A 12250-nucleotide genomic window follows, 5' to 3' on the forward strand; every position below is an offset into this window, starting at 1 on the left:
TTATTTCGGCTCAAATTTGTTAACTGGTTAACTGCTTTTAGTTTTCTCTATTCTTATAATTTGAAAATGTTTTGGACATGAGAGATAAATTTCAATATGTGATTTTTATATCAAAATTGCAGATATGAATCAATTTTTTTTCGCGTGTTTCCTGTCCATGTGATATACACGCGACAAATTGGGAATAGAATAAGTTAGATACATAAAATCTGGTATGTTATCTTGCTATCATTACTGTAAATTTATATCATATTTAGATCTGATTAGTCAATGGGAAAGCTTCAAAACCATACTCCATTTTCTTCCTTTCAAGACGAAACTAAACATAAAACGAATCAATCTGTGTAAGTATATGGAAAAATCGAAGGGAGTGTAGTTTAAGAATTCGGCCAATCTTGTTACAGGTGGTTATCAAAATAATGGAAACACCTTAGATTTATAAAGAATCCTTTATTAGTATGATGTAGGACTACCTTTGGCATGTAATATAGCTTGCATTAACCTAGGAATCGATTCGTACAAGTGTTGAATAGTGTTTAGAGGAATATTGTACCATTCTTTCTGTAGATATTGTGAAAGTTCTGGGAGAGATGCCGGTGGAGGATATCGATTCCATATTGAACGCTCTGAAATAGACCATAACTATTCAATTATATATAAGTCTGGTGACTGTGCGAGCCAAGGCAGATGTTTAACTTCCTCCTCGTGTTCATCAAACCATGATTGGACAAGTTTCGCTACATGGACTACAGACATTATCAACCTGGAAAATTCCATCTCTTGCAAGAAACAAAGTTTACATCATAGAATGGACCTGGTCAGCTAAAATTTCTCTATACTTCTTCCCAGTGATCCTTCCTTTCAGGTTTACGATTGGTTCAGCAGAAAACCACGACATCACTTCCCATATCATGACAGATCCATCTCCATGCTTCGAAGTTGGAAGGAGACAATCACGATCATAAGTTTGTGCAGGTGTCCTCCAAATGTACATCCGTTCTGTTGTAGGGAAAAGTGTGAAACACGATTCGTCAGACCATATTACTTTCTTCCACTTATCAATCGACCAGGTTTTATGAGTGTGACATCACTGTAGACGACGTTTATCATTAACATATGTGAAACGTGGCTTGGGAATTGCTGCTCGCCCATAAATGTTCTATTTATGATGGTTTCTTCTAACTGTAATCACTGACACTGGAGAATCCAGATGGGTATTGAGTTCTGCGGTCACTTTTGCTGCAGTTGCTCGTTTTTTAGACATTATAATCCATTTCAATACTCGTCGTTTTCTTTCACGGAGTTTCTCTTTCCACCCACTATTTTGCTTTGCCAACCTTGTCTTGCCACGCTGTGTGTATGCTGTCATGACGTTAGACACCGTACCTCTAGAAATGCCTAAAAGTTGGGATGTTTAGGTCACACTGCCCCAGGAAGAGGGAATCCTACAATTTGTACTCTTCGAAAATCTGAGAGGTCCAACATTTTAAGCTTTTAAAAAAAATCCAAGAATTACAGAACTTCAATAAAGGTAACACAGACTACCAGAATATATACATTGCTATTTATAAACTGGTGGCTATTATTATATTTTGATGCTTACGAAGCGCATTCAAAAACGTCACTTTTATTCACAGGTGTTTCCATTATTTTGATAATCACCTGTATGTTAACTCAAAAATTGACCGAGCTGGATAAATGAAAGTATGCATAATCTGATTTTGGCGAATTGGAGAGTATGACATAAGAATTGTATGATGCCAGTCGCTGAATTCAATGTAATTATATTTATTAGAATCTCTTATTTCTCCACTACTCGCCCTCCGGTTCATACTTCTCCCCCTTTCAGCAAATGGACTCGGCTGCTTGTAGTCGAAAGCCAAACTCCAACTCATCAGGGTGGAGATATGTTCGACTTTTACACCAAACTGTAGACTGTTATCGAATTTTGGACGAAATCCCTCAAAGATGACTCTGTTTATTTATTCGTTCGCGAGTGAACTCTGAAATTTCTACGAGATAGATGCGGGAAATTAAACACATGACTTTATCAGTAGAAATGTGAATCGCATCATTCTTTGATTGCTTGTCAATCTGTCTATTTGTATTAATATGAACTCAAGAAAAATTGCCATAAACTATATAAATGAAATTTAATATGTCATTTTGACTTCAGAATTATAGATCGGTATCAAATTTTAGAGTCCATTTTCTATGAAAATGAAGTAGTTCATATTATCACTAGCACATTATCTCCATTACCTCACAAAACCGAATCTTAACGTGTAAATGAAAGATAAGAGCGAAACTTTTTCAAAGTTTGTAAAATTTTCGGAGAATTTTGAATTATCTATATACTATAATTAATATTAAATTGTGGTTCCACCTAGGCACGGGCATATCAAAACATTCAAACTGTTGAGGGAGAAAAAAAAATAATAAAAAAAACGAATCAAATCTGCTCAGGACTTCAGCCGCACGTGCCTCAATAAATCATACAGGTTACTAAATAGCTTCACGATAACTAACTGATATTCCTACGTGCAGTGTTTTCGTCGATGTCTTTCGATTTCGCCCTTGGCATCATGGGAGAAAGGTAAAAGTGTTAGCTCAGATTAATTCGATACACATGAAACCATGATTGTATCTGATAAAATGGAATAAATATTTAATATTTCATTCCTTATTCATTAAAATTCATTTCGTAAAAATTGTAAAATGCGGAACCGTTTTCAGGAAGATTGATAGAATTCCCTTTTCTTTCTTTTCTTTTTTTCAAAGCAAATTATTAATATTTTCCACAAATTAAATTAACAGATAAAAGGTTTTTTTGTTGTTGTTCTTGGAGTGAATAAATACTGACCATACAAGTTTAATTACTACTAATATTGACATCCCATTTTTTTTTCTTCAAAAAATGAAGTTACTATTAGAATGTTACTAAAACGATACTATTTTGGGCTAACTTTAGTTACTTGAATATTTTCGCACAGAACGTAACATCTAATGCAATATCTCTAAACTTAAAACCAAAACTATTTATGTCTGTTCATGAAAAAAAAAAAAAAGAATATTTATTTCTTGATTCCATATAACCTCCTAATCAGATCCGGGCCTTATTTATAAAGGGGCCTGGGTGAAAGAAACCATTTGGGGCCATAAATTTTTGATAAGGAAAAAAAAAAAAAAACCAAACACGAAGATATATTACTATTGCATGTTTATTTAATGCGTGATTTTGTTTTTGTTACTAATCACAGAAAAATATTAAGAAAAATTACAATTTCTAGCAATTTCTTTTTGGGTACTTAATATAATAGCAAGTGCATTTAAGCGTTCTTTACTTAACTTGACCTAACACATTTCTTTGTTCATTTTAATTTGCTGAAAGGTCGCTCAGCACTTGCTATAGTAACTGGCAACGTAAAGAAAAGTTTTAACACAGTTAATACATTTAGAAATAATTCATTATAGTTTTTTTAGTGAGTATTACAGTATGTCTTGTGCGTTATTTACATTCCTTTCATTTAAAATCTAACTCCCTAGCAAACCAATTTGTTCGGTTAGATTTTCATTTATATCCTTGTTATATACTTTGCAAAGTTTTTGGGAAATTTTTCTAATTCCTATTTTTTTAAAGTTCTTTCTTATTAGTGATTTGAAATACTTTTAAATCTATTTTCTATCTGTACAATAACAGATTACAATTAATTACAATGTTAAAAAAAATAACATCTAATAGGCAAGGCACATAAATTGCTTCAAGGTTTAGAGCAATTATTCTAGATTGTACACCTTTGTATTTCCCTTCCATGCTGCTACCATAGCCTTGTGCCTTCCCTCAAAAATTCATTTTTCTATAATATCTAGATCAAATTCTTTTAACCTTTTCAATAGAGTCTTTGCTACTCTTTCGTCAGTTATTTCAATAAACCCTATGAATAACTCATTTATAGTTCATCTTTTCTCTTCAAAAATTGCATGCTTAATTACGACTGAAGTTTGATCCTTGTATCTGGGTACTATGGTACTATCATATCGTCTCTAATTTCGTTAATGACTTCATTTACTAACGCAGAAATGATTTGTTCTTGTGACCTGTGTGCTAAATGATGCACAATTCTATTTTTAGAATTTATGATTTTGTTTATATGATCCATTAGCTCAGGATCGTATTTACTTAATAATTCGATTAAACTTAAAACATTTCCTTTATTAGGCGTACCTATTATTTTGTGGGTTCCTCGAAGTGGAAGATTATTACACGCTAAAAATAGAATCACATCTACAATTCTTTGAAGTAGTAATTTGAGCCATACCGTTTCCTTACTTGTATTAACTTGATTTGTTTTATCTATAATCGAACATAAATTTAATCTTTTAATAATTCTTTCCAATCAATAAACGAATAAAAGTGAAATAGAAATCTCATGATCTCGAATTACAGTTAGCAACTTTTCCCAGCTATTCTAGCCGCATATAAGTCGTGCAGATTTTCATTTCCTTTTCTTTTGCAAAATAGCATACAGCAAAACCAAAATATGAAATCTTGTAATTTTGAACCAGTTGCGAAGCTGGATTTCACCATTTGGCATTTTTTTAAAGCAGCATGTAGTGGAAAATGGTCTACATTCAACATTCTTAGCAAAAATTCCTTTGTATTGTATAGATCCGGTTTTAACACAAAACATTCTAAACTTATCGGTTATAATTTTTGGTCATAAACCTGGCTTCACTTGACCATATCTATTATTGTCATTTTCGTCGTTATTTTCTAATTCTATCATATTTGTATAAACTTACAGTTCTTCAACAAATTTCAGTTTCCACATTTTTATTGTAAAATTGTGGAATTTGTTCAGTTGAAGCTTGAACTGTAATTTCTGAAGTCATTCATTGCCAAACTTTACTTCGGAGACAAGAAAACAGACCTACTCATGATTTCTTACAAAGGGCGTTCAAAAAAATAAGTTACACTTGTTCCCTCACAGATGACATCATGGCGAAGCAAAAACTAAGTTCACTCAGATGATAATTGAGTTCTACGACTTACAACTGCAGCAATTTCATTCAAATAGTGAAAACCGTTGCTGCTTGTACGAGAAAAAAACGGCGTGTCAGCTGGAAACTTACTCCAATGTTGCGGAACAGTACGTTTTTTGAAGGCAAAACTTTTAACGTGTACGGAGATTCATTGTGAAATATTGGGAGTGTATGGGCCACATGCAATGTCACGTCCATCCATTGTGAAAATGTGTTAGCAGTTCGAAGACGGCGCACAGACTTAACCGATGTGGAAAGGCAAGGAAGGCCAACAATGGTAAGCACATCAGACATGGTGCAACGGGTGGAAGACATTATTCTCCGCAATCGCAGAGTGAGTATCACACACATCGCACATGACTTGGGAATATCCGTTGGCAGTGCTCATTCCGTCGTTTGTCACCAACTGGATTATCATAAATTGTATTCACGATGGGTTCCTTATTCCGATGGAGAAGGAGCGATTTTCTGTAATCAGAGCATCGAACGATTAGTGCTACGTTCCGACAAATGTCTCCAGAGACTAGGAGATTACGTAGAGAAATAATGAGCTAGTATGTGTGTTATATTGCATTATAGAGGACTTGTCAATAAAGAATTTATGACCTAAATGTTTGAGTGTAACTTACTTTTTGAACGACCTAGTAAAATTTCGTTTTTTTCTTCATTTTTTTTCCTTTTTTACTAATTTTCTTTTTTTTTTGACACCTACAGGGATTTTTCCTGGCAGGGACATGATAAGACGTAACACTATCAAGCATTTTATCGTGTGAATTTTCAAAATGCTACATGTAACCTAATTTATTCGGTTAGGTAAATGACCGTACATGTACTTACCTTATGTTGCACACTTGTAATAAATTATCTATAAACTTCATATAGTTACAAACCCGTCAATTTTTTCAGTTAAATTTTTTCACTCTTCTTTCCAACCCGCTATTATTATTCAGAACATTATTTTACTACTTGATTGTGTTGGGGCCCCCACAACGGCGGGACACCAGTACATAGCATCCGCTGTATCCCCTTCCGCTCCAAATGGCCAACCCTGCTCCTAATAAATCCTAAAAACTTCTGTTATAAGACTTGTCATTTCAGAGAACGCCTGGCATGGCACTGGCATACAACAGTTACAAAATATTAACGTTTTGTGTGAATTTAGTAGTTTTATTTAACCTATCACGTCATCCTTGGCATGTGGTTAATAGTATCCGAAAATAGAATTTGTTCGTTAGATATGCTTTTCCCAATCGATTGGAACAAAGATTTGAAACAAAACTGTCCTTTCTAGTCATGAAATCCTATACCTAATTTGATATATTTAGGCTTAGCGTTTTTGAATATCTCATTTTTGAAAGAACGGACCGACAGACTGTCAACCCATTGTTGATTTTGGTTCAAATTTTGCAAGGTGTCTACATTATAGGTGTGGAATCTGTTTACCGAATCTTATCTACCTAGCTCTTTTCATTTTGTAATTATCTTGTTAAGTCCGGACTTCCTCTGAACAGATTTTATCCAAAGTTTGATAGAAATCTGTGAATTTGGTGTAAAGACCGCAGGCCAAATTTCAATCGTCTAGCTCAAAGCTTTTTAGAGTTATCTTCATCTCAGATAGACAGACAGACGAACGAACAGACATTTTTCAAAAATGTGTTTCTCGAACTCAGAGATGTCTAAAACGTGGAGATTCGTCAACATTTCGAGTTCAAATCTTTTGACGATTATTATGCTTTTTGTATTGCGTATATGAAAAAGTAAAAAAAGAGACTGTGTGCCTGTCTGCTTATATTAGTTCTCTAAAACAGACCTAAAGCTATAAAATTTGGTATATATATAGATATAGATATATATACTTTGGAGGTTGAGAACATTCATCTGAAATTTCTGAGATTTAATTAAGATTTTAATGAATAAAACATTGAGTGAAATTTTGGAGTTTTGTTGTGATTATTTCGAAAACTATTATTGAATAAAAACTATTTTTACACAAGATTAAAATTCAAAATATTGTCTTTTTAATGATATCAATTTTTTTATATTTTTTCTCATAAATTTAACAAATTTTTAAATATATAAATTTTTTTAATAATTTTGAAAAATAGAAATTTGAATTGCCTAATTTTGAAATGTTACTATTATAATTTTATAACATTATTATATCTCGACGTCATCTCATTGAATGTAACAGCTAATGCAATACCTCTAAACTTAAAACCAAAAATTTTTTCTGTGTCTCCATTAAGCAAGATTATTTATATCTTGGTTCTATATAATCTGTACTAATAATAAAAGAAACTGTGTGTATGTCTGTGCATGTTTGTTCTCTAAAACCGACCTAAAGCTTCAAAATTTGGAACAAATATACTTTGGTGGATACTTTCCAAAGGTACTAGGATATGTGCCTAGAAACGTTTTTTTTTTTTTAATTGGGATTTTAATGAGTAAAGTTTATTTCTTGTGATCATTTCGAAAAATATTATTGAATAAAATCTATTTTTTACTTCAGTTTAAAATTCAAAATAATGTATTTTTAATTTTAGCAGCTCAGGTGTCGTCCTCATCATCTGAATATGATTCAAAATTACAAGGTCCGTCCCAAAATAGCCCAAGTGTTGCTTTAAAACGGGACGTTAATATAACTGAGCTAAACTAAACTAAATCAACAATCTTAATATATATAAATTACGTGTCACGTTGTTTGTCCGCGATGGACTCCTAAACTACTCAACCGATTGGAATCAAATTTGCACACCGTGTGCAGTTTGATCTAACTTAAAAGATAGGATAGCCCTTTTTTGAATTTTTAATTAGAATTTTAATTATTAATTAAAAACTAACTTTCCCGCCAAAAAAATCGTTTCATTTTCCCCACCGCCAAATGAGTACGGTTTCAGTTTTTTTTCCCCAACAGTCATGAGGCTAGGCTTAAGATTTTTCGGCTGATTATTTAAAACGATTCTATTTACTTTTTTAATGTTTGATGCATTTAAAATTAAACATTGTTAATGAATCGATCTTTCACATTCATTCTTAAGTACTTTTGAATTAAAATAAAACAGAATAAAGGAAATTAAAAATTTCTAATCTGCATAGCGTTACCAAAACTGGCGTAGAAAAACTCACGCATTTGCGTTACGTTTCGAATGTTCGAATTATTTATGATCCTATCCAAAAACGTTTCTCAGGAATAAGATATCATTTTCCACAATTACTTTTTAATGCATACAATAAATTTGATACGTTGCAACGGATAAAGTATCACGATCTTATGTTTGAATTTTGTATCACTGTGCCCGGTGGCAATTCTCAGAAATAAGATGTTTTATTTGAAAATGATTAATTACAAACGTTTTAACGGATCACTGATTAATATAACATACTAAAATTCTGCTTTTTTTTTAATTATAAAGAAGTTTGGAAAAATACTTGGAGGTGCACACGGATAATTATTACTTTTCGTTTTGAATGAATTCCGATTCTTTATTTGACTGTTTACTAAGAAAAATGTACGTCAATAACATTTGTTACCTTCATTGAATTTTCAATTAAATGATTTTATTTCTTCTGTTAAGCATATCGTAAAAAAGGTAAGTGAACGAGCCAATAATAAGTTCCTCTAATCGGATAATAAAAAAATATTAACTCATTTGTATGCTAAATGAAATTTAATCTTTTTTATATAAATTATTGAAGATATGATAATAAAAAATGGTTACAATAATCGTTTCAGTTTTTCATTTCTTTACTAATAAACTGCATGTACGTATCAAGTTACGTCAGCTATCATCAACTCAGCTATCATTCACTTCAGCTACAATGCTTATCATTATTTAATAAATGTTTCTGAAACTGATTTCATTTTGTAAATGAATTCTGAATTATTGCAACAGACAAATGTATCAATGACGGAATAAATCTCATGGCAACTTCATGTGTGGAATATTGAATTTTTTTTTTTGAATCTTTCCTTTAAGCTGAGGAAGCCAGAATCGGTATCACTGAAGTTAGAGGATTTATTATACATCATAAAGGGTTTATACTAAGAAGGAAGGTTTTAAGAAGGAACAAATTATTTGTTCATTATTTGACAGTCACAATTATCTGTTAGCTCCAAGCGATTCTAACAGATGGCGGTATCTGTTGACTGGATTGAGTAAGTATTCTAACAGATGGCGCTGTGTTAAAAGTACCAACGTTTCACATAAGCTACAATTTAATGGCATAACCACCACGTGCTGCTGAGGCTAAAGTATAAGTTAAATTTATTTCGTAGTAAACGCAATACAATGAAATTCAATTGTTCTTTTTCAATTTTTGGTATTAGCATAGCCGACCACGTGTTATTTAGACTGAAGTATAAATTGAATTCATATTATAGTAAAAGTAATACAGTGCAATTCTTCTTGCTTTTTAATTATTAGTGCTTCATTGTTCAACAATCTTTAATTAAAATGCATGTTTAAAACAATCATCCTTATGGCGAAGTGTTGAAACACTTCGATTGACCATAAACATGAGCGTACAATTGCAAAATGATCCATCAGCACAAATATTTTCTGAACAATTACTAGATATTGGGAACGGTAAAATAGAACTGCAACCAAATACGCAATGCATTAAACTGCCAGACAATTTCTGCACTGTTCTTCAGGGAAAAATGAATTGATTCAGAGTATTTTTCTGGATATACAGAGTAATTACTTGTATCATAACTGGCTCAGTTATCGGGCTATTTTGGCAGCCAAAAATGTTGATGTTGACGAAATTAACCACATAACCTTCGATTAAAGATTGGTTCACCTATTATTCTCCTGCGTAATTTGAATCCATCTCGATTATGCAACGGTACGCGTTTAGCCATCAAAAACATCACCGGAAATATACTTGAAGCTACCATTTTAACTGGAAAGTTTAAAGGAGAAGTGGTCCTGTTGTCACGTGTTCGGATGATACCATCAGAATCTACGATACCCTTCAAAAGGTTACAGTTTCCAATTCGTTTAGCTTTTGCCATGTCTATAAATAAGTCTCAAGGCCAAACAATGTCCATTTGTAGTTTAGATTTGGAAATTCCATGTTTTTTTCATGGGCAACTATATGTTGCATGTTCACGTGTAGGAAAACCGTCAAATCTATTTGAGTTAGCTAAAGACAGGTTAACCAAAAATATTGTGCACTGATTAGGGCTAAATTAAATTGAAATTAAAAGTATTTATAATTCAAAATAATAAACATTAAGATAGTTTTAAATCTTTTATTAATAAACATTAATAAAAGATTTAAAACTATCTACCCTACCTACCTCATTTATAAGTTTAAGTGTTACGTGTTTTTTACTAACAACTTTGTAATGTACTCATTTGTTACAAACTTGAAAACAAAAAATAAAGAAATTTAAATTTATTTTTTTGTATTGATTTTTGTTCAATATCAACGGTAGTAGAAAATCAATCATGGAGGTCCCCATGTTTTTTTTTACAAATGGCATCTGTGTAAAAAAGCATGGTGGTCCCCATGATTGGCGTTCTCCTACCGTTTCCCTTGAATAGTTTACTACTATGTAATATAATAAAAACCTTAGCCACAGCAACGAGTGGCCGGGTCTGCTAGTAGTTTATATTGCTGCCCTGAAATTCAAATCGTTTTCATTGTTTCATTAAATATTTAATTGCGTGATTTTCTTTCCTTATTAAAAGCTAAGGAAGAGAAGGAATCTGTTTAAATTTTGTTAGATATAGATTTGTTATATATATATATATATATATATATATATATATATATATATATATATATATATATATATATATATATATATATATATATATAAAACAAATTTAATTGAAAGTAAATGCAATCGACACTTTTTGTTAACCAGTCGATCGCCAAAAACGACTAGTAAAGAATCAAACTTATTTGAGCAAACGATTTTGAAATAACGATAATCTATAAATAAGTAAATATCGATAGTAGTTAAACGATAAATATCTGATGGGAAACCAATCAGATGTTTATTGAAAACACTGACAAAACACGCTATACCAATACTATGTACAGTTATATATAGGTTATCGTTACAGTTATATATAGGTTATCGTTGGAAACAAGAGAATGATGGAGAACTGATAAATCGATATTTTTAACATGATAACATTTATAGGAGAGCATATTATTTATAAATCGCCATATGCATGATGAAAATGTCGTCCAAAATGCTCCACAGGGAATAACGTTGAACAGAAATCTATCAGATTTGATATATAGCAGTAAAAGGGTGCATAGATTGCAAAATTTTAATCAGATTTCTCACGAAAAACCAATTTGTTACGTTTTTTTCCTTCATAAATTTGAAATATATCAATAAAATCCACAAAAATATTTTTATTCCATTTTAAAAATGGGAGAGAAAAAAAAAAAAACCTTTTCAGTGATACAGTTTTTCCCCGTATAATTTGTTTCTCTAATTTGTTTTTTAAATATATTTATGATCATAAATTACCATATTTTTTCTTATTTTAGTAACCGTGTTGACTTACTCAATCATTGCAATAATATTATTTTTATTTATTTTTTAGTCGTGTATTATCGTTGTTACAATCAAAAGTAATTTTAAAAAAATGTTATAAAGGCAAAAGAAGCATAAAAAAGAAGCATAAAACATTATTACATTTCGATATTTCGAACTGGAAGTTCAAATTCCCTCTTTTACTTTATCTCATAATATTGTTCACAGACAGTTATGTTGTTTTATTCCATATGTTATTTTAATCGTAAAAAAGAGGAAAAAAAAAATTATTTAACTTCCACGAGCCTGATTTTTTTTTTTTTTTATCTGTCTGTGAGCATAACTCAAAATCGCTTTGAGTTTGATGGATGAAATGCGATAGATGGACTTTATACTAAATCTGTAGATATCCATTGAATTTTGAATGAAATGCGTTCAAACTAAATGTGTTTATCCGGTTGTCTGATTACAAGTGACTTCGATAGCTATAAAATGTAAAGAACTAATAGATAAAAATGGGTGCACTGGTTTAGCGTTTCAAATGTCGATTCATATCCAATTTTAAACCCAATGTCTGTCTGACCATGTGTCTGTATGTCATTTCGCACAACTCAAAACGCAGTGATTGAAATAAATAAAATTTATATGTGATCAAGTAAATACAATTATTCACATTGAATCTATGTATTATTGCTCGGTTCA

Source organism: Argiope bruennichi, chromosome 6 (assembly GCF_947563725.1).
Source record: "Argiope bruennichi chromosome 6, qqArgBrue1.1, whole genome shotgun sequence".
NCBI lineage: Eukaryota > Metazoa > Arthropoda > Arachnida > Araneae > Araneidae > Argiope > Argiope bruennichi.